The sequence below is a fragment of the Emys orbicularis genome, chromosome 6, assembly GCF_028017835.1.
Source record: "Emys orbicularis isolate rEmyOrb1 chromosome 6, rEmyOrb1.hap1, whole genome shotgun sequence".
Lineage (NCBI taxonomy): Eukaryota > Metazoa > Chordata > Testudines > Emydidae > Emys > Emys orbicularis.
This window is the reverse complement of record NC_088688.1, coordinates 59,920,957-59,944,741: the sequence shown is the minus strand read 5'-3', so window position 1 is coordinate 59,944,741 and position 23,785 is coordinate 59,920,957. Positions and strand designations below refer to the sequence as shown.

The window sequence follows — 23,785 nt, the reverse complement described above, 5'->3', positions numbered from 1 at the left end:
GGAAGTGAACTGTCTTCAATTCAACAGGTTAATCATTAATATTTGGAGGATTTTCTTGCCATGCTGTTTTAGGAGGAGAACATGGACAGACATTTAAATTGTTTTATTTAACTAAAACAACGACGTTATGTATTCTGGATTTTTTTCTTCAACAGCAAACATATAATATTTTAACAAAACAAGCATATGAATTTTTGAATTTAGTTCAACATTCAAGTTTTTTAAAATCAGGTTTTTTTTGTTAAAATTGTTTTTAACTAAAATAGTTAAATGAATTAAAAAAAAAAATTAAATCGACTGCGTCAGCCAGGTCAACATGAGAAACTTAAAATATTGGCTTCTGCAGCTAACGCAGTCGTCTTCACCTTCATTTTCCTGTTTGTTCATAATCTGGAAAAGAAAAACGACCTTTCCTGCTTTTTCAGGTCCCAAATGATTTCTCAGTTTGGAATGAATTAGTCCAAAGGAAGAAAATATTCTTTCTACACCAGCAGAAGAAGCTACTGCTGTTAAAAGTGAGATTATCACTTCAACAGTCTCTGAATCCAAGTGCTTAAGTGACTTCCACCAGTTCACTGGTGTGACTTTCTTTAAAACATCATCAGCAAACATATATTTCTTGAATGGTTCACCCTTAGCTCTTAAGTTTATTATGGAGGGATGATTGCTGGATGTCCATGTCATAGCCAACTCCTCTTCTTCAGCAGTTAAGGTTTGACCCTGGTACCGAGTATTGAGAATATTTGCAAGAAAATGAGCTGGAGATAGAGCTTTTCCCATTTGTTTTTTTAATGCTTGTAATTTAACTCTGTCATTGCATATTTCTCTTTTTAAGATCTCACTCAGTTCCTTCCAAATTTCAACAGCATCAGCAATAAAACAGCTATTTCCCTGCATTTTGTTCAAGGCTAAAGAAATAGGCTTCAGGGTACTTAGCATGTGTTCAACATTTCTCTTAAGCCCAATGTTGAGAACTTTGGCTGTGACAGTGCATCTATTTTTTCACAATTTTGTTCACAAACTGTCATCAGATTAGGCCAGTTCTTGATATAGTGCTCAAAACTGTCCACTGCTGAGTTCCATCGCACGTCTTGTGGGAGAGTTAGCTTGGTTCCTCCTATTTTTTTCAGAGCAACTGCTGAAAAGTGGTTGTTATGGAAGTATATTGCAATTTCAACAATATTAGCCTTTATTTCTGAGACTGAAGTCTTTGGCTAGGAGGTGCATCAAATGAGCACTGCAACCGTATGTTATTAGCTTGGGACTCTCCTAACTTCTTCTCATCTTGGATACATTTGCAGCATTGTCTGTGACCAAGCTGCGTATTAGACATTTGAATTTTTTTTCACAGTTTGTTATAGCTTTTACTGCTACTTCTTGTAAGTATTCTGCTGTGTGTTCATTTCCTGATGTATCAATTGTTTCTGTAAGGAAGACATTCCCTTCTTCTGTTGTCACATAAGCACATGCAACAGGATCATTGTGGACATTGCTCCACCCATCAAGATTCAGGTTAACAATTTCACCCTCCAGACCTTTTGCACACTGCTCAATTTCTCTTTCATACACTTTATCCAGCAATTTGCCTGCGACATCTGCTCTGCTGGGTGGACCGTGTCCTGGTCTTAATGACTGAACCATGTTAATGAAGTATGGGTTCTCAATCATACAGAAAGGAGAGTTTGTTGCATAAACAAACCTGGCAATTTTTTCATCAGTTACCTCTTTTTGTAATCTGCTGGTTCTTATTACAAACTTATTTATGGTTGTTTCTGGATTATAGAGATTTTTTTTTTCTTTTTGCTACCGGTGATATACTGTGGCTATGTGACATACATGATGTGAGAGAAACACTATCATTGGCAGATAACTCTGAAACTATAGATAATGATGGTGATCTTGAAGGTGGATAGCCTTCAGAATCCTGTACGTTGAGGATGGATTCTCCTAAACAAAATAAGTCAATGCAGTTATTTAATTGTTATTACCATACTGCTCATTTAGTATTACTCATTGCATTCACTGACACTCAGTACTACTTTAAAGGTGAAATTGTAAAAAGATCTGCCTATTTCAGCTATTTATTTTTTATCACAACTGCATCTATAATGATAGTACTATAGAGTAACAACTATATTTTTTGCTCAAACATGAGAATTCAAGAATAGTCCAGAAGGAAGATTGTGCATGTTCAGACATGTTCCTTTCATCATCTTCAACACAGCTTCCTCCTGAGAAGGAACACTTCTCATGATGTTGTTTCATTCGGGCAACCAGGCCTTGCATTTCTTTGTTGCACTGTTTGCATTTTTCACGCATGCCTGTCTTACCCACAGGTAGAGGAACTTCATTAAAATATTCCCAAATTGGGTCTCTTTTACGGCCTGCTGCCATTATAGGTTTTGTCTTCTAGTGAGAAAATGGTATGGTAGATCTCAATCAATGAAGGCTACACTCAGAAAGACCTTAAGACTTCTGGAATATGCTGCTCAAACAGTTTCACTTTTGTTTCTACTGCCTGTCCCTCCCTTCTCAAATTTATCTCCAGACTTCTTCTCCTTGTCCAGATCTATTCCGCCCCCAACAATCTTCTATTCATTGAACTTTTTGAAACTTTGCACTTTTAGAGAGAGGTAAGGGTTTGACACTGTGTACACAAATTTGCAGAGGGACAAAAGGGTTGAGGTCTGTTATTTCTCACCTCTATATATTATTTATTTATTTAAAATATGTTTGCTGTTTACAAGCATGTTATCTCTGGAGACACAAATCCACAATTTGAGAACTGCAAAATTAATCATCTCTGATGGTATCTTCTACACTGAGCACTGAGTCCCATTGGGTAGATAGAAAGATTAAGCTAAATAATCTATACAGAAGCCCCTGGAACTCCATAAGATTGGGTCCCTAATCCATGAACTATTGGAACTCATTTACAAAACTTTTCTTAAACATTACATGAATATATTGTCTCATACAATAGAATTAGAATTTATAATCCCTATCCCATGATGAGATACATTATAGCATGGAGGAACTAGCTTGTCAACAGAACAGTTGTAAAAAAAAAATAATAATAAAAAAACCAACCCAAAACAAAACAAAAAGAGACAAACAGTGTATTTTTCCTAACCATGTATCAGAAACAATTGAACCATTTTAAGTCACATTTTCCCCAAAAAGATTTAGACTGAGGCAAACACGTGGCATTTACATTTCAGCTCAAGCAGTTAAAACTTCAGCAGTCATAAGCAACTGAAAACAGGGTTTTATAATGTGAAGTGTGCAGCAGCCTTAACTAGAGGTGCTAGCAGCTCTGCCTATAATGAACAAGTGGTGTGTGATAATGGTAATGCATAAAACATTCTCTTTTGTAAAATATAATCTCAAAGAAAAGTGTAATTACTGAAAGAAAGTTATCCAATGGAGAATATTTTATGCATATGATGGGAAAAGATTTTATCCTACATATATTTATATTAAAAAACCTTATCTGTTGCACAAGATCTACTGACGATTACCCTCTTTACCAATGTTTTTGTAGATGAGCAAATTTTTTTAACAGATATCATTCAACTAAATACATGTTGGACTGCCACAGACAAATTTCAGTCACAGCCCAATATCAAACACTTCATGTTAAAAATTTATAAAAGGAAATCAGTCAGAAGCTACATAGTTTTTACACTTTGATTTATCTAACATTGTATGAAATTTCCCACAGAAAGACCACCTGCATGTACAGGAAAAACATAACTTTCTTTGTGTCTCATTTTAAGGCCATTTCATAAGGCTTCCTTAATTATGGAGCCATGACCAGCGCTTCCACAACATACACAGTGAATACAATGTGTGGCATCCTTCACTATGGTGGCATGTTAACTTATAGGGCCAAAAGAGAAAATAGTAATCTTATAGCTAAAAAGTTAAATGCACAGAAGCCGTACATGCAAAAGTTATAGTTCACTTAACAATTAATTCCTTTTCCACAAATGTATACATTTGTACTGCTCTATGTAGCAGTATGTTTCATGCCTTGATGCACATATGCAATGTGGTAGAATAGTTTTCACAATTTACTAATACTATTTTCTGAACCTTGTTGATTTTAATTCTTAATTACAACTGTGTATTAACATCCTGAAGCTTCTTTCTCCATAGTATTTCAAAGATGCCTCCTTTGCTTTCATCTCGCGCAACTAAAACTTTTGTCTACGTCCTAATCACCTTCCATTGTGACTTCTGAAATCTCATCCTCTCTGGTCTCAGCACCCACCTGGTCTCCTGTCAGTTCTTATAAAAAACCCAGCTTAAATCATCCTCTTACATCAATCTGACCTCATTAGGCTGTCTGCTCTCCACAACAAACCCACTATAGACAACATGTGCTGTGATTTGGTGCTGCTGAATCAATGCTCATAGGTTCATAGATTCTAAAGCTAGAAGGGACCACTATGATAATCTAGTCTGACCTCCCCCTGTATAACACAGGCATAGAACTTGCCCAAAATAATTCCTACAGCATATATTTGGGGAAAACATCTAATTTTGATTCATAAATTGTCAGTGATGAAGAATCTGCCATGATTAGGGCCCTACCAAATTCCATTTTGATCAATTTCACAATCATAGGATTTAAAAAATCATAAATTTCATTATTTCAGCTATTTAAATCAGAAATTTCATGGTGTTGTAATTGTAGGGGTCCTGATCCAAAAAGCAGTTGTGTGTGTGGGGAGTTATTGTAGGGGGCGGGGTTGTGGTAGTGCTACCCTTTCTTCTGTGCTGCTGCTGACGACGGCACTGCCTCCAGAGCTGGGCAGCTGATAGGTTGACCAGATCACAACAGTAAAATATTGGGACACATTCGGCTGCCGTCAGCCCCGCCCACAGTCCACCCCTGCTCCTCCCAGGCTCCACCCCCACTCTGCCCCAGGTCCCGCCCCCTCCCTGCTCGGCCTCCCAGCCACTGCGCCCTTCCTCATCCCCTGGCCCGCTGATGGCTTGCTGCGTCCCTCCTCAGTCCCCCACCCACCGCTCGCCTCCTTACACCCCCTGCCTGTCACTGGCCCGCCACTCACCTCTTCACCCCCCCCCCACACCCTCTGCTGGCTTGCCGCTTGCCTCTTCACCCCTCCCACCCGCCACTCGCCTTCTATGGCGCCGACTTCCCCTCTGCCTGGTGGGTGCTTGCCCGCTCCCCTGCCTCTTTCTGCCCCTGCACCGCCCTCACCCTGCCCCCATTCCACCCCCTTCCCCCAAGTCCCTGCCCTGCCTCTTCTCTGCCTCCTCCCCTGAGCGTGCCGTGTCCCCTCTCCTCCTCCTCCCTACTGGAAAGTCCTAAGTGCCGCCAAACAGCTGTTAGTCAGCGGGGGAGGCAGAAGCGCTGGGAGGGAGGGGGAGGAGCGGGGACGTGGCGTTCTGGGGAGAGTAGGAGAAGGAGGCAATGAATGGGGAGCTTGGCTGCCACTGCATGCAGTGCACCTGCTAATTTTTCCCCGTGGGTGCTCTAGCCCCGGAGCACCCATGGAATCGGCGCCTCCCTCCCGCTCACGTCCTTACCTGAATATCAGGACAAATGGGGTCCCCATCGTACATGGATCAGGACGTGGGACAAAGGGTTAAATAGCGGGACAGTCCTGATTTTATTGGAACATCTGGTCACCCTAGCAGCTGAAGAGCAGCAGCTGCTGGCCGGGAGCCCAGCTCTGAAGGCAGAGCTGCCGCCAGCAGCCGTGCAGAAGTAAGGATGGCATGGTATGCAGATCTGGGCCCTCAGTCAGCAGCTGCCACTCTCTGGCTGCCCAGCTCTGAAGGCAGCAGCGCAGAAGTAAGGGTGGCATGGTATGGTATTGCCACCCTTACTTCTGAGCTGCTGCTGGTGGGGCGCTGCCTTCAGAGCTTGGTGCCCGGCCAATGGCTGCCACTCTCTAGACTCCCAGCTCTGAAAGCAGCACAGAAGTGAGGGTGGCAATACCACGACCACTCTAAAATAACCTTGCAACTGCCCCTGCAACTCCCTTTTGGCTCAGGGCCCCCAATTTGAGAAACACTGGTCTCCCCCATGAAATCTAGTCTTTTGTGTGCTTTTACACTATACTATATAGATTTCACAGGGGGAGATGAGATTTCACGGTCCATGACGCGTTTTTCATGGTTGTGAATTTGGTAGGGCCCTAGCCATGATCCTTGGCAAATCGGTTCAATGGTTAATTACTCTCGTTGTTAAAAATTTATACACTATCTCCAGTCTAAATTTGTTTAGTTTCAATGTCCAGCCATTGGATCATGTTATACGTTTCTCTGCTATCATTAAATAGCTGTTCCCCATGTTGGTACAACCTTGAGTTGAGCTGCTTGAGTCTATCACTATAATAAAAATTGGTTTTCTACAAATGTAGACAGGACAAAAGGGCTCAGTACCTTGCTCAACCATGTTTTTTGAAATGGTGCTGAGCACAGTTTGGTTCTGCATATCCTTTTAGATTAACCCTTTTCAGATGTAATTCAGGTGAACCTGTTACTAACACCCATTGTCAGCTGCTGCTAACTTTTTATTTATTTATTTATTCATTATTTATTTATTTATTTATTTGCATAGACAAAGATTTGAATCCCTCCAATAGGTCCCTTTTCACCACTGTATCAAGTTCAAGCTTCTTGTCCTTGCCTTCAGGACTGTGCCTTACCCTGCCCCTCCCTGTCTGTCTGACTCAAATTTCCTATCGTGTTCCCTTTCTCTCCCTCTGACCTAAACCAGTGATAACAGCCTTGGATGCTTAATTGGTCTGCTTTCCTCACAGCCTTCTAATATTGCCTCCCCTATGTAGAATGCCCTTCATGAGCTAGTCAGCAATCCCTTTCCTTGTTCAAATTACTCTTCCTATTCTTTCCTGATATAGCCACAGGGCATTTTTCACCTAATATATCAATTCATTTTATTTATTTATTTATTTAAATTCTTTATCTCTGTTATGCACTAGACTTCTCTCAGCACTTGCAAGTGTATTGGTGCATGTGCATAGTGAAAGTTCTATAATTGTGACCACATATTAAAACAAATGTATATTTTTATTTTAACTTCCAATCAAGGAGTTATTCTTTCACTTTTTGTTTTTCTTCACAAAGGACAAGCATTACAGTGCAGAAAGCTATGTTTTTATTAAGCAGTCCCTAACACCATGTTTGATGTCACATGATGCAGATGAATTTGAATCCTATCCCACAGAGCTTAAAAAGTAATTTCAGATGTGATACAACCACTGGGGCAACATATTTCCCCATCTATTTCTTGCCTTTCCTACTGTTCATTACATCTGTGGTTGCCTTGGATGAAAGGAAAGAAAGATGAAGAGGTATAAGGTTATGGAAGGAAAGAGAAAAGAAAATATGCTGAAAGCAATGCAGGAAAATATATACCATGTACTGTGATCAAAAAGAAAAAAAGAGGGAGGAGGGTGAAAGTAAAATCAGGATGGTAAAGAAAGTATAACAAAGGCAAGAGTATTACCAAGTTATATTTTTTTTAAAAGTAAATAAACCACTAACAGTTATAATTATACACTACACAATTGTTTTATTCATTTATGTTATTGGGACTGCCAGGAAATGTATTATTGTACTAGATACTTACTTTTTTTACACGGTTAGTAGGTTTTAGTCCTGAGGCTGATGTATAGTGGGTAATTTTTTTTCAAGTGCTGTTTGTAAGATGCTAGAAGAGATTTATCATGGAGATGTTTGTCCTCACATCAATCTGCAGGATATTTTTTGTCACCGACAGATCTTACAGATGTATATTGTATCTTCATGCTTTCATTTATCTTTGCCATAAGAGTTCTGAGTCACTACCAGTACCAACCAGTCCTACTGGGCTATCAATTCTCTGAAACTTCTCACAAAAACTCTTATAATAGTAGCAACTCTATTTTCTAAAGTATATTTAGCATGTGTGCATAACTTATTTATCACTGTCAGTTGGGAAGACTTGGCCAGCAAGTGGATGAAGCAAGTAGTACTTGCCAAAAAGGCAATGTCTTATTGACTTTGGAAAGAGTAATGTCTCTGAAGCAGAGAACAGGCCATTTTAGTGTTGTTATGGATACCAACAAATGAAGAGTGCTTCTGTCAAAAGGTAGATTTCAAGGTTGTGTGGGTGGGGGTTAGCATAAGTCTGATTATCAGAGTTGCTGAAAGCCATAACTCCCATTGACTTCAGTAAGAGCTGTGAGTGCACAGCACACCTGAAAATTAGGTCCATATATTTTCTTGTTGAGAGAGAAACCCTGAGCAGCTATACTAGTTTTGGAACAATGCTGCACTCCTTCCAGCCCCCCACCTCTAGCCTCAGAGGTCAGGGAGGGGCTTTATCTGGGCCAGCAGGGAAAAAAGAACCATGGCCCCTTTAAGGATTACCCCCTCTCACTTTGAGGAGGTCAGAAGGCAATACTGTGGCTGATTGGTTGGATAGAAGAGTGCAACATAATATATACCCTTGCAACCAAGGGGAGAGATTATAAGCCTTTCCTTCTACACATGAGCACTATTCTGCACCTGATGAGGGAGGTGGAGTTGCTGTAAGGTGACAGGCAGCAGAAAAGCCTGCTGTGGTTGTTTATGGCCAGGGTACCCCACTATGCCCTCCAAGATGGGAGGTCCCCATGAGCCTCAGGGTCAGCAGTAGGATCTGTAATGCTTCCTGGAGGTACCCAGGGTTGTGAAACAACTCTCTACTACCTGCCCTTAGCATGAAGAAGCCTTGTCTGTCTCTGATGGGGGTCAGTTCCCCTACTCCACTGGCCACTGGCAACACAAGCATTCCTCTTTAGGCCTATGCAGGCTCTGCTGTTTCTCTACAGGTTAGCAGTAGGCACACTCCAACTTCCAACAATCTCCCTGGAGTGTCCAGCCCCTGTTCTACTGGACACTCACAGCGTTCACAGAACCAGTGCTTCCAAAGAAACAGTATACCCCAGCTTACCAGTTTCACCTCAGATCACCGCTCATGTTAACAAACAATACTTAGGCCTGGTCTACACTAGGAGTTTATGTCGAATTTAGCACCGTTACATCGAATTAACTCTGCACCCGTCCACACCACGAAGCTATTTAGTTCGACATAGAGGTCTCTTAAATTTGACTTCTGTACTCCTCCCCAACGAGGGGAGTAGCGCTAAATTCGACATGGCCATGTCGAATTAGGCTAGGTGTGGATGGAAATCGACGCTAATAGCTCAGGGAGCTATCCCACAGTGCACCACTCTGTTGACGCTCTGGACAGCAGTCCGAGCTCGGATGCTCTGACCAGCCACACAGGAAAAGCCCCGGGAAAATTTGAATTCCTTTTCCTGTCTGGGCAGTTTGAATCTCATTTCCTGTTTGGACATCGTGGCGAGCTCAGCAGCACTGGCAACGATGCAGAGCTCTCCAGCAGAGATGGCCATGCAATCTCAGAATAGAAAGAGGGCCCCAGCATGGACTGATCGGGAAGTCTTGGATCTGATCGCTGTGTGGGGCGATGAGTCCATGCTTTCCGAGCTGCGATCGAAAAGACGGAATGCAAAGATCTACGAGAAGATCTCTAAAGCCATGGCAGAGAGCCGGGATGCAACGCAGTGCCGCGTGAAAATCAAGGAGCTGAGACAAGGCTACCAGAAGACCAAAGAGGCAAACGGACGCTCCGGATCCTAGCCCCAGACATCCCGTTTCTACGAGGCACTGCATTCCATCCTACGTGCGGCCGCCACCACTACCCCACCACTGACCGTGGACTCTGAGGATGGGATATTGTCGACGGCCGGTTCCTCGGAGATGTTAGCGGACGGGGAAGATGAGGAAGGAGATGAGGAGGACGAGGCAGTCGACAGCGCTTACAACGCTGATTTCCCCGACAGCCAGGATCTCTTCATCACCCTTACAGAGATCCCCTACCAACCGTCCCCAGGCGTTAACCCGGACACAGAATCAGGGGAAGGATCAGTCAGTAAGTGTTTTAAACATGTAAACATTTATTTTTAACAGAACAGGAATATTAACAATATTAACAATGGGTTTTTCATGATTAGTTTGCCCTAGACGCTTCACGTTTCAGTCCTTGGCAGTGCAACTACTGAAAAAAAATCTAACAATGTCCGGTTTAGCATGATTGTTTTGCCCTAGGCGCTCTACTGTTTAGTCCCTGCCAGTGCAGCTACAGTAAAATCCGGTCTATATGTCCGGGGATAGAGCAGAAATCCTCCTGGGACATCTCCACGAAGCTCTCCTGGAGGTAATTGGAAAGCCTTTGCATCAGGTTCCTGGGGAGAGCGGCCTTATTGGGTCCTCCGTGGTAGGAAACGTTTCCGCGCCAGGAGACAAGCAAGTACTCGGGGATCATTGCCTTGCAGAGCATGGCGGCATATGGCCCTGGTCTTTGCATGCTTTCCCGAAGCATCCTTTCTTTCTCCGTCTCTGAAATCCTCATCAGAGTGATGTCGCTCATGGTGACCTGCTTTGAATTAGGTAGGGGAATGTTAGTATTGGGACTGCTTGCCTGTTCCTTTACAGAACTGTAACCGGCGGTTTACAGCCACGCGGTGGAGGCGGGAGAGGGGCAGCATACAGGGATCTTTCCCTGGGACAGCCGCGAGGGGGTGGGACAGGGGCAGAGTTGATGCTTGCCGCATTGCTGGCAGCAGGGACTGGCATTGCTTTGAACGTGAAAGGAGGCCAGTGCTATTATTAAAGTTTTAAGCAGCCACAAGTCTACGGCTTACCATGTCGGCCTGCTACACAAATTCCGCTGCCCTGTCCCGCTTCTCTGATCTGCACTGGAAGACCCCAGGCACTGAATGCGAAGGCCGAAAATTCGACCTTGTCCTGAGTGCGCATGTGATAGGTGCTGTGCATGGTCTTGTTCACAGAGAAAGACTATGTTCTTTGTTCACAACTAAATTTATCTTTCTGAGGAATTCACTCCCTTTTTCCCATCCCACAGCTGCGACTGTCTCCCGACCTAGCCTGGCATCACACTACCAGAGGCTAGCGCAGATTAGGCGTAGGAAGAAGAGGACACGGGAGGACATGTTCTCGGAACTTATGGGCTGCTCCCGAGCCCAGGCAGCCCAGCAGACCCAGTGGAGGGAGAACTTGTCCCAAATGCACGGATCACACATGGAACGGGAGGAGAGGTGGCGGCAGGAAGACCAGCAGGCGACTCAAACGCTGCTTGGACTAATGAGGGAACAAACGGACACGCTCCGGCGCCTTGTGGATGTTCTGCAGGACCGGAGGCAGGAGGACAGAGCCCCGCTGCAGTCTATCTCTAACCGCCCTCCCCCACCACAAAGTCCCATACCCCCCTCACCCAAAGTCCCAAGAAGGAGAGTCCGTGAAAACTCTCACTCCACCCCTGCAGACTGCTCAAGTACCAGAAGGCTCTCATTCCCCAAAATTTGATAAGTCCTTTCCTTCCCGCCTCACCCAAGCCCCCGTCCCAGTTTCATCCCCCAGTTTCATGTGTAGTTGCTAATAAAAAATATGTTTCTGTTAATTACTGTTTCCATCATGTTCTTTTAGAGGAGAGTCTGTCTGAAGGGGGGGAAGGGGGTTGGTAATTGGACAGGACAGTCACCTTTACCAGGGTACAGAGGCAGGGGCAGGTTCAGCAGCAGGGCGCACACACATTGCAGTCACTAGTTACCCTGGTCAGTCTGGGAGGTGGTTTTCATGTTCTGTGTGTGTGTGTGTGGGGGGGGGGGAGCTATGTGACTTTGTGGTGGGGGAGGGCGGTTAGAGATCTTATGCAGCGGTCCTTATCCTGGATCACAGAGCCACGCAGCAGGGGATCTGTAACCGTCCTCCCCCTGCCACAAAGTCACAAAACCCCCACACACAGAGTCCCGAACAGGAGGGGTGGCAGGCTCCGTTGAAACAACCAGTCCACCACTGCGGAGCCTGTCATTCCTGGAGTTTAGAAGCGTCCTTTGCATCACTACACTACACCCGCTCCCCACCACAGTCTGCGTCCCAGGTTCAAAACTTTACCGAGAAAACAGTAATAAAGAAAACGATGTTCATTAACAAAATTCAAGTGATTTTATTTTTAAACGTGTGTTGGAAGGGGGTGAACGGGGTATGTAACTGGAGAGGATAGTGAACATTTACTGGGTAAAGAAACGGGGGCAGGTTCAGCTTCTCTGTAAACAAACTTAATAGTCACAGGTTACCCTGCTCACTCAGGAACCTAGCTTTCAAAGCCTCCCGGATGCACAGCGCGTCCCGCTGGGCTCTTCTAATCGCACGGCTGTCTGGCTGGGCGTAATCAGCAGCCAGGCTATTCGCCTCAACCTCCCACCCCGCCATAAAGGTCTCCCCCTTGCTCTCACACAGATTGTGGAGCACACAGCAAGCTGCAATAACAATGGGGATATTGGTTTCGCTGAGATCACAGCGAGTCAGTAAGGTTCTCCATCTCCCCTTGAGACGTCCAAAAGCACACTCCACCACCATTCTGCACTTGCTCAGCCGGTAGTTGAAGAGTTCTTTTTCAGTGTCCAGGGCGCCAGTATAGGGCTTCATGAGCCAGGGCAATAGCGGGTAGGCTGGGTCCCCGAGGATGACTATAGGCATCTCCACATCCCCAAGACTTATTTTGTGGTCCGGGAAGTAAATACCTTCCTGCAGCCGTCTAAACAGACCAGAGTTCCTGAAAACACGAGCGTCATGAACCTTGCCCGGCCATCCGATGTTGATGTTTGTAAAACGTCCCCTATGGTCCACCAGTGCTTGCAGCACCATTGAAAAGTAGCCCTTTCGGTTAATGTACTGGCTGGCCTGGTGCTCCGGTCCCAGGATAGGGATGTGAGTTCCATCTATAGCCCCACCGCAGTTTGGGAATCCCATCGTGGCGAAGCCATCTATGATGACCTGCACGTTTCCCAGGGTCACTACCTTTGAGAGCAGTAGCTCAACGATTGCGTTGGCTACTTGCATGACAACAACCCCCACGGTAGATTTGCCCACGCCAAAGTGGTTCGCGACTGACCGGTAGCTGTCCGGCGTTGCAAGCTTCCAGAGGGCTATGGCCACTCGCTTCTGGACAGTCAGGGCTGCTCGCATCCGGGTGTCATTGCGCTTCAGGGCAGGGGACAGCAACTCACAAAGTTCCATGAAAGTCCCCTTCCGCATACTTTCCGAAAGTTTCGCAGCCACTGTGATTTATCCCAGACCTGCAGCACTATGCGGTCCCACCAGTCCGTGCTTGTTTCCCAGGCCCAGAATCGCCGTTCCACAACATCAACATGACCCATTGCCAACATGATGTCCTCTGCGCGGGGTCCCGTGCTTTGTGACAGGTCTGTGCCACTCTCAGACTTCAGGTCCTCACCGTGCTGCCGTAGCCTCCTCGCCCGATTTCTCAGCATCTGCCTCTGGGAAAGGTGGATGATAAGGTGCGAGGTGTTGACAACGGCCATAACTGCAGTGATGGTCGCAGCGGGCTCCATGCTCGCAGTGCTGTGGCGTCCGTGCTGTCACTGACCAGAAAAGTGCGCAAACTGATTTCCCGCCGGCGCTTTCAGGGAGGGAGGGTGGGAGTGACGGTTGGATGACGACAGTTACCCAAAAGCACCCTCGACACATTTTTTGCCCCAGAAGGCATTGGGGGCTCGACCCAGAATTCCAATGGGCAGCGGGAACTGTGGGATAGCTGCCCACAGTGCACCGCTTCCAATGTCGACGCTTGCCCCGTTAGTGTGGACTCACAAAGTCGAATTACTGTCCTTAGTGTGGACACACACGTTCGACTTTGTAATATCGATTCCACATATTCGATTTAAGTAAAATCGAACTACTCTCCTAGTGTAGACCTACCCATAGATATGTTTATTGTGAAAACAAGTAAAAGTTTATTTAACAAAATATAGAGATTCAAATCATAGCAAGTAGTAGTATTGGAAACAAATGGTTACATGTAAAATAAAATCATAACATGCATTCTAGAACCTAGACTTATTTACCAGATACTTTCATGTCTTGTAGAGCAATGCTTACCCTAAGTCCTTTCAGCGTTTTACAGCCAGGTTTTGCTGTGATCCACCATTCATGAGACCAGTCATACTGCCAGCTTGCCTCTTTGGTGAAAGATAATATCTTGTCCCTTCTCTTTTGTTGTTGTAGTTGCTGTTACAGACCGTTGTCTCTTATCCCAGGACGTCCCCTCTTCAGAGGCTTATCTTGGAGTTCTTTGTCTTTGTAAATCCTCAGGCCCACACCTGGCCTAGACAATAGGCAGGTGTTCATGGTTCTATGTGCTGATTGAGTTAGCCCTGAGGCTTGTCTCGACTCAGGTGACAAGTTTTACTTCACCTGTTTTGGAACCTAATATTTTACACATCTCTTAAAATGCTTCCCATACAAACATCTTGTCATAATTATTATGATCAGTGATTTATTGGCTCTTGGTAGAGACCTCACATGCCCCCCTCTAGTGAAATATTATGCATATATCTGACCCAGGGGATCCCAGTGAAACCCTCTGTTATTTGGCAGCAAGAGTACCTGAGTCCCAGCAAGAACAGTGGAAATCACCCCCAGGATTGCAGCAACAGAAAGAATGTGTGGCAGCAGTTGTGCCAAAAGTAGTTGCCCAGGGCTGGGCCCTTTGCACACAATAGGAGCCAGAGCTTTTCCCCTGTGGGGGTGATAGAGGAGGATGGAAGTTGTGGGATGTTTCTTGTTGGTCAGGGGGTGAATGAGTCGGCCCTGAAGGGGCAGCATGGTTGATACCCTGGCTGAGCTCTTACCCCCACAGGACTATGGCAGGAAGGAAAAGTGGGGGGAAAGGCAGGTAGTTCCCTAGAGGCTGAAATCACTGACCTGTGGTGGAGGAGGAGGGATGGAACTTGGGAGTGCCCATAAGGTTTCCCTTTGATAGGGGTTCAAAATCTCCTCTATACAAAGATCAGATGCTGAAGCGGTTTTCTTTCCCCCTGGGTTGTTCAGGAGTTAGCACCATCCTGTAGCACAGGCTCCATATTCTGCTGGCAGCTGGGTTGCCAAACTAAAATGGATTTATGGATTTCCTGGATCCTAGTGCCCAGACATTAGGGGTAGGCAAAGTAACTCACTGCCAGGAATCTGGGCATTGCACCAATTCATGACTTGCATGGGTTCAAGATTGAAGTAGTGGCAGCAGCCAATGGAGCGTTGGTCCTTCCTGCAGGCAGAACGTTACAGAATCTAACTCAAGGCTACTGAGATGGCTTCCACTGCATTGAGAGTGATTGGGAGGCATCTAGTGTGGTGGAAGCCACTGCAGTTAACAGTCCCAGTCTTTCAGTGAAGCAGGCTTAAACAGGAGTATCTGCTTTGATTTATAGCACACCTTCTCTAAGCCAATAGAGATGATATTTAAGGTATGTATATGTGTGTGTATATATATATATACTGTGAAAGGAAGGTAAGGGCAGAGATAGAAAAGGAGGGTATGGAAGCTAATAGACTAATTTGGATCTGGGAAAGTGGGCATGCTTCCCACTGAAGATGTGCAGGCATGCTGTTGGACAGGGATTCGGAGGAAGACTCAGCAATGTTAGAATATAACAGATTAGTCTGTTGGGTCCACAGTACAGTTAGGGCTCTGGCATGGGCCCATTTGGAGGAAATTGGATTGATGGCTCTTCTTCGAGTGCTTGCTCATATCGATTCTAATAGGTGTGCGCGCGCCGCATGCATGATCATCGGAAGATTTTTACCCTAGCAACACTCGGGGGGTCGGCTGAGGGCCCTGGAGTGGCGCCCTTGCGGCGCTGGATATATGCCCCTGCCGTCCCCCCGCGCCCCCTCAGTTCCTTCTTACCAGCCGTGATGGTTGTTGGAACTGTGGAGCGCGGGATAGCTGATCTCCACCTCCCTAGCTCTTTGCTCGTTGTACTGTAGATAGTTGTTTAGTGTAGTTTTTAATAGTTTTAACAATTATAGTGTAGTTAATAGTAAGTTTTGTAGGTAGTGTAGATAGTACTTGGAGGAAACGGGGTTTATCCCCTTCCCTCCTTCCCGGTACCAGGGCCCATGCCTAGGTCTCTGGGTTTCAAGCCTTGCTTGGCCTGTCTCAAGCCGATGCCTACGGGAGACCCCCGCAACTCCTGCTTGAAGTGCCTGGGGGAATCCCATCATCCAGATAAGTGTCGCATTTGTAAGGCTTTCAAGCCTCGGACAAAAAAGGAGCGGGACTTTCGTTTAAAACAGCTCCTAATGGAAGCGGCACTTACCCCGGTGCCCTCGGCACCGCACGCAGACCAGTTGCCATCGGTCCAAAGCACGCCTCCGGCACCGGAACGACTCAGCACTGGACGTCTCCGGCACCGGTACAGGCTCGACACCGCTCGCTGTCTCTGCGGCCCAAGAAGCAGCACAAACCACCTGCTGCTCCTGTACAGAAGCAGGCACCGCCTGTGCCCCCATTGGAGCAACGGCCCATGCAGGACCGCCCCGCAGAGGCTCCAACTCCGGCACCGTCCTGTCCAGTGCCATTGAGTCCGGTGCACACAAGCTCCCCAGTGCACCCGTGGTCGAGCTCGGTCTGCTGTCCACTCCGGAGACCTTCTCCACCGCTCGTGACCTGATCACGCTGACTGAGCGTGGACCATCTCACCCTCCGGCACCGCCGGTGTGGACTGTCCCATCTATAGGGAAGGCCACCTTCATGCGACCTCCATTGCAGAGCGAGACAGCTCGGCACCGATCTCGGTCCCATTCCAGGTCGCGGTCTCGGCACCGCTCGCAGTCCCGGCACCGCTCCCCATCTCGGCGCCGGTCCGCACAAGAGATAACCCTGCACATCAACGTACGGGAACTGAGAGCAGTACGCCTGGCGTGTCAGGTATTCCGCGAACACCTTCAGGGCCGTTGTGTCACAATCTTCACAGACAACACAACGGCCATGTTTTACATCAACAAGCAAGGCGGAGCGCGGTCGTCCCTCCTCTGTCAGGAAGCCATTCACCTGTGGGAATTCTGCATAGCCCACTCGATCGACCTGGTGGCGTCCTTTCTCCCAGGAGTCCAGACCACCTTGGCAGATCGCCTCAGCAGGTCCTTCCTGGCTCACGAGTGGTCGATACGTCCGGACGTTATCCATTCTGTTTTCCGGAAGTGGGGATTTCCCCACATAGACCTTTTTGCCTCTGGCGAGAATCGGAAGTGCCAGGTGTTCTGCTCTCTCCAGGGACGCTCCCCGGGTTACCTGTCGGATGCCTTCCTGATACCGTGGAAAGACCACCTGTTCTACAACTTTCTTTCCTTCCCCTTAGTCCACAAGGTCCTTCTCAAGTTACACAGAGACAAGACCCGCTTAATCTTGATCGCTCCGGCGTGGCCCAGGCAACATTGGTACACCACACTCCTCGATCTGTCAGTGACCAAACCAATTCCTCTATCATTGTGGCTGGATCTGATCACTCAGGAGCACGGCAGGTTATATCATCCGGACCTGCAGTCCCTCCATCTCACAGCATGAATGCTGCATGGCTAACTCAATCTGAGCTGCGTTGCTCCCGTTCAGTGCAGCAAGTACTCTTGGGTAGCAGAAAGCCCTCTACTAGGTCCACATACCTGGCCAAATGGAAGCGCTTCTCCTGATGGTGTACCCTGAGCAATACTGTCCCTCTGGAGGTGCCAGTACCTACCGTCCTAGATTATCTCTGGTCCCTGAAACAGCAAGGCCAAGCTGTCTCATCCATCAGAGTACACCTAGCAGTGATTTCAGCCTTCCATCCTGGCAAAAACGGGCACTCGGTTTTCTCCAATCCCATGGTCAGCAGGTTTCTCAAGGGTTTGGAATGGCTGTACCCGCAAATTCGACATCCAGCCCCTACGTGGGACCTCAATCTGGTCCTATCTAGACTAATGGGTGCCCCCTTTGAGCCAATGGCCACCTGCTCGCTTCTGTACCTTTCCTGGAAGACAGCCTTCCTTGTCGCTATCACCTCAGCAAGACATGTGTCAGAGCTTCGAGCCCTCACTTCAGACCCACCGTATACGGTGTTCCATAAGGACAAGGTACAGCTGTGACCACACCCCGCCTTCCTTCCTAAGGTGGTGTTTGCCTTCCATGTCAACCAAGACATCTTCCTCCCGGTCTTCTTTCCGAAGCCGCAAGCTTCGCAACGAGAGCAACAGCTGCATTCCCTAGATGTTCGTAGGGCTCTCGCCTTTTACATCGAATGAACAAAACCTTTTAGCAAGACGTCCCAGCTGTTCGTAGCGGTGGCAGACCGGATGAAGGGCCTCCCGGTCTCCACACAGCGAATCTCGTCTTGGATTACATCATGCATCCATGCATGCTATGACTCAGCTGGTGTCCCAACTACCCGCCTCACTGCCCACTCTACTCGGGCTCAAGCTTCGTCCTCTGCCTTTCTGGTTCATGTGCCCATACAGGAGATCTGTAGGGCAGCAACTTGGTCATCTGTGCATACCTTCGCTTCCCACTATGCGATAGTGCAGCAGTCCAGGGGCGATGCTGCATTCGGTTCAGCGGTCCTCCATTCCGTGACTTCTAACTCCGACCCCATCGCCTAGGTATGGCTTGGGAGTCACCTATTGGAATCGATATGAGCAAGCACTCGAAGAAGAAAAGACGGTTACTCACCTTTGTAACTGTTGTTCTTCGAGATGTGTTGCTCATATCCATTCCAAACCCGCCCTCCTTCCCCTCTGTCAGAGTAGCCGGCAAGAAGGAACTGAGGGGGCGCTGGGTCGACAGGGGCATATATCCGGCGCCGCAAGGGCTCCACTCCAGGGGGCGCCTCAGCCGACCCAACGAGTGTTGCTAGGGTAAAAACCTTCCGACGATCGTGCACGCGGCGCGCGCAAACCGATTGGAATGGGTATGAGCAACACATCTCGAAGAACACCCATTACAAAGGTGAGTAACCATCTTTTCCAGTGTCTAAGGGAATCAAGTGCGACCAGGCTGACTATAGATGGAGCTGGTTTCACTGCCTATTATTAAAATTACCCAGCATTTCCCATTATGAACTGTTTCCAGTTGCTTATAACTTTGCCAAATTTGCCAAGAGGCAGGACTGGAACAGGTTGGAGGGGATGGGCAGAAGGGGTCAGGTCTGTGAATAACTAGCAGAAGAGACTGTGGCCACCAGAGCACTCTCAACTCCAGAGCTTGGAATGGAACTCAGGATTCCTGAATCTCACTGTTTCTCTGCTGTCAACAAATATTTGTGGAATGCACTGGCAAAGTGTCTCATTCCCTCCCCTCCCGCCCCCAACTACTGCTGCTACCAGTTACAGTGGATCTAAAGGTTCCAACCCTGCTGATGAACCATGTGGGTATCATCAATATGATGCCACATAATGGAATTTTTGGTTTTTCAGTTTTTTATTAATCTAAGAAATTACACACAAAAAACTGTTAAAAGAAATATGTCTTTTCAACCTTGATTCAGTCCTCTTGTGCGTCTGCATTATGATACAGTCATGCTCCTGCTTCATTCAGTAAACAAGATGGACGGTGCTCACTTAATGAGCAGCTATTCCATATTTTGTTTTCTAATTGTTCATTGTGTGGTCCGATGCCTTATTTACTACACACTATTCAGATCCTGCTCTGAAGATAGAATTATTAATTTCTTCGTAGGGTTTTCTATGGATATTATAGTGTCTGAGTGCTTTACAAACAATAATGAATTTATTTTCACAACACGTGAGATGAGTGGGTTTTACTATCCCCATGTTACAGAGGAAGAACTGAGCCACAGAGAGATTAAGGGGAAAAATATCTACTAATTTTGGCTGTCCAATTAAAGACACTTAGGACCTGATTTTTTCAGAATATCTAAGATTACATAGCACTTTATATGTTCAAACCACAGCTCCCATTGACTTCAGTTATAGCTGTGAGTGCTCAGGCCTTATGCAAATCAGACTCCAGGGTATCGAGAGGGGCACCCAGAAAATGAAGAGTATGCAGTTAGTGACCACCTGTGAAAGGCGTGGTTTAAGTGATTTACCTAGCATCACACAGGAACTCTGTGGCAGAGGCAGGGCTTGAATCCAATTCACCAGAGCAGTATTCATTTTCCTTAACCATGAGACCATCCTTTTCCTTTTTGAAATCCCTAGCCTCATTTGCTACACACCATTCATCATCTGCAACAAATGAAGCAGTGGTCCTAAACAAACCCTCTCCTTAACTACACAATCCCGATTCATTCCTGAGAACAAGTCCATCCTGTGCACTGAATGTTTGTTTGTTTGTTTTTAAATGTGATCATGTAATTAAAGACTAGATCATATTGAACACACACAAGAGGCTCAGGCAACCTTAATTCTGCCATTTCCTAACTTTTAAGTGCTTGACTTGGCAACCTTAAAGTTATTTATAATGAAGGGTGTGCATGTGTGTGCATGCGCACACGCATGTGGGTATGTATGTGTTATCTTTAAATATAGTTAGAATGGATGACTTTGGCTATTTAAATGTCATCCTTTGTTCCATGGCAGACAAGCCTGAGACCCAATCTTAGCAAGCAACTAGACAACCTTCACTGAGGGCAAATGTTGTTCGAATTCATGCAAATACAAACATGAAGGTTAAAAATAAAATAAAACATTTTGGCACTGGTGGAGCACATATTTGGTCCAGCCCCCCAGAGGAGGTTACACTCCATTAGGGGGGTCTGTCAGATGCTCTCCATCTAGGCACAGGAACAGGAGCAGAGGAATGGCTTAATCTGTCATTGAGCTCAAGATGCCCTGGGCACTCCTGTGGGATTACCATGACAAGGGAGAGCATAGTGAGGAAACGATGTTCAGCATGACTAAAGATATCATATACTGTCTAGAGATAGATGTCTTAGAATGATTCCAGACTTCAAAGTCCTTGGAGAGTTTATATTACATAGTAAGAGATGAGATTTATGTAGGGAAAAAATAGTTGCAGGGCCTTTTACGATAGCATATTTGTGAACTTCTCTTTTGAAGCAGGTGCCCCAAAAGAACCTGAGGACTACCACTTGAGCCACTGCCTTAATATGAGGAAGTTAATAAGTGATGGGAAAGACCTAGAATAATGATTTAACTCTTATTTTTCCTTCAGGTGCAGCTAGGTCTCTAGAACCTTGGTTCATTGCAAAGCAACTAAAACATTCAGGTGTATGTTGGGACTCTTGAGGAATTTATTCAACTCCATTTGAGGACAGGAGAGAGCTCTCAGAAAATCTGACCTATTTTTATATTGGGTACTACAATTGATGGTATCATGGGTACACTGTAGGTTGGCATCATATGGCATTTTGGATTGCTTGAGCAACACACTTTGTGTTAAGATACTGGGTTACCACAACCTTGGAAGTGGGTTTTAGTTAGGCTATGGGGGGTTGGTCTCAATAAGGATTATTAAGGGGTCAGCAAAGGTGGATTTGGATAGAGATTTGGGGTTTAAAGAGCTGCAACGAGAGGGAGAGATCTGACACTGTCAGAAAACCAATTAAGGGATGTCAAGGTAAGATATAGTTTGTGACAGGGTGCTAGCTGTAGCACCCTGGTCACTGAGATTGCTGCAGCACAGAGAAGGCTGCAGGCTTAACTGGAAGCAATTAACCAGTTTCTGTTGGGAGATTACTGACACCTGGGTGGTAATTGCTGGGCTAATGAGACAGTTGGCTCAGTAGTTGAGAGGATATATAACTGGGAGGAACAGGAAGCAGAGGAGCTCAGTGAGTGAGTTGGCAGAGGAGAGAAGGCTGTGTGCAAGCCTTCTGTTGAATACCTGTGTCATGTTCTGTTTTGCTTAAGAACTGAAGAATAAATGTACATGTGGTAAAAGGGAAACTGTCTGGGTGTGTTTGTGACTGAGGAACCCCAAAAACAGGCTAGGCAGCACTGCTTGCTGGATAGCTGATGTGGCATCCTGTGAAATAATGCTACAAGAGTGTAGGTAGGCTGGGATTGGTCCAGCTAAAGTAGTACAGACTTGCCTAGTGCAGAGGCCTGCTGGTGTCAGGCTACTGTTTCCTCACAGGGAAGAGGGTTACCTCAGAAAAGGACATCTCCGTTCTTGGGGATGCTGAGGAGCATGTGTTGTTGAGGTTTCCCTAATGAATTGGGATACCATTAATTTAGGACTGGAGTGGCTATATCCACAGCACAGTTTGAAATAGGAACACAGTTATTTCAGATATCAGTGGGGGCATCGAAATGCATACAAGTGTATGGATGTCCCCTTCTGGGATGATGATTCAGTGGTCTAAATATGCTATACTCTTCCCTTTTATCTCTTCCTTCAAGATCAAGATAATGGGTCACAGGAATAGGCATCTAGTTGTGGAGGCAAAGTATTGTGCACTTGGCCCCCACAGGTGAGTGGCCAGTTCTCTCTGGAAATTCAAAGCTGGGCCTCAGTGATGAGGAAGCTTTAAATTGGCATAGATGGAGGGGCTGACTCTGGGACCAGCAGCTTCCACTCTTACATTCATTGGCCAGGGAGGGGCCATGTGAATGGATCAGTGTGTAACTTGTAGGAAACTATTTGGGGGTTTAGTAAAGGAGTACAGATAAGGATTAGGACAAAGATATTAGGGGTGGAACGAAGTCCTTTTCCTGGGGGTAATTGTGAACTGGCCTGAGCTGCTGCAGTGGAGGATCTGATGTGGGGAGTGGGTGGGCAAGGCCAGGTGAGAATTAAATTGACTGTTGGCTAAATTATGTGAGCAGGAAAAATTGATTTTTACCCATCATGAAAATGCATATTCAATACCTGAGTTATTCAAGGAAGAGGTTGTACATCTCTCCAGTGGGGAATGGAGGTTAATCTGGACGCTATTAGGGAATGAAGTGTTAACAATCTGGGAATCCAGCAGGCATGGTGAGGAGGCAGCCAAGCAAATTTCTGGTGCCTCCTGGTGGCAGTGCCCAGTGCAGGTAATGGTTCAATATGGGGTCTGGTTCACTGATAAACTGGAATTGGAAATGGATTAGGAGAAGGCTCTTAATGTCCAATACATTGAGGAGACAACCCCTCCATAACTCTCATTTGAGGAAAAGGCAATAGGTCCCAACAATGGTGCTGGGACCAGGTTGACTGAGAGCTGGGGAGGCCGACGGCAGCCCTCCACCAGGTGGCATGAATTACAAAGGAAGGGTGACCTGCACTGGATGAGTTGTTGCTGGATAGTTTCCAAATGTGTTAATAAAGTTGTGGCCTAGTTAAACAACGTTCCTGGTGTCTTGTCTTGTCTTCCCACGGTGCAAAGAGTTCTGCCAGTTGAACTTCATTTTTCATCAGGAAAAAAATTGTTCCTGGTACATGAGTTCCAGAGTTTACCCTTATATGAACTTGAGGTTTAATAAATCCTAAAAAAAAATGTTTTTTATCCTTTTGTCCTCATCCAAAACATGAGAAGAGACTATGGAATTAGCTGGGACACCTGATATTTAGTGAAGAACTGGTAGGTGTATAGGACAGAGCAAGAAAAAATTTCTAATTTAACTTTCTCTGAGTTACATGTCCACTACACCAACCAGCCTTTTAAAATGATTTGTTACAGCATATGCAGATACTGAGATGCATTTTATGTAACTAATTCAATAACAGTTTTCCAGTTGTGTATAGCATTGAAAGAAACTAAAAGTTCCGTTTTTGCACTGAAGACGCTTACAGATGAGCTTTGTAGCTGCCCTCACATACTGTCAAGGAAGGATGACCTTTTAATTGAACATCTAATTCATAGAGAAGAAAGTAGCTAATATGTGAGAAATTTTCTTCTCTGATTAAGTGTACTTTGCC

General features: G+C 46.0%; 1 protein-coding gene across 1 annotated transcript in view; it reads left to right on the top strand.

Moving 5' to 3' along the window:
* The first annotated feature begins 14,270 nt into the window (after positions 1 to 14,270).
* KIAA0825 (KIAA0825 ortholog) overlaps positions 14,271 to 23,785 on the top strand; it is a 417,985-nt gene continuing 408,470 nt past the window's right edge. The window contains exon 1 of the mRNA XM_065406817.1: positions 14,271 to 14,327. The gene's annotated coding sequence lies outside the window, so the exon portion shown is untranslated. The remainder of the gene's footprint in view (positions 14,328 to 23,785) is intronic.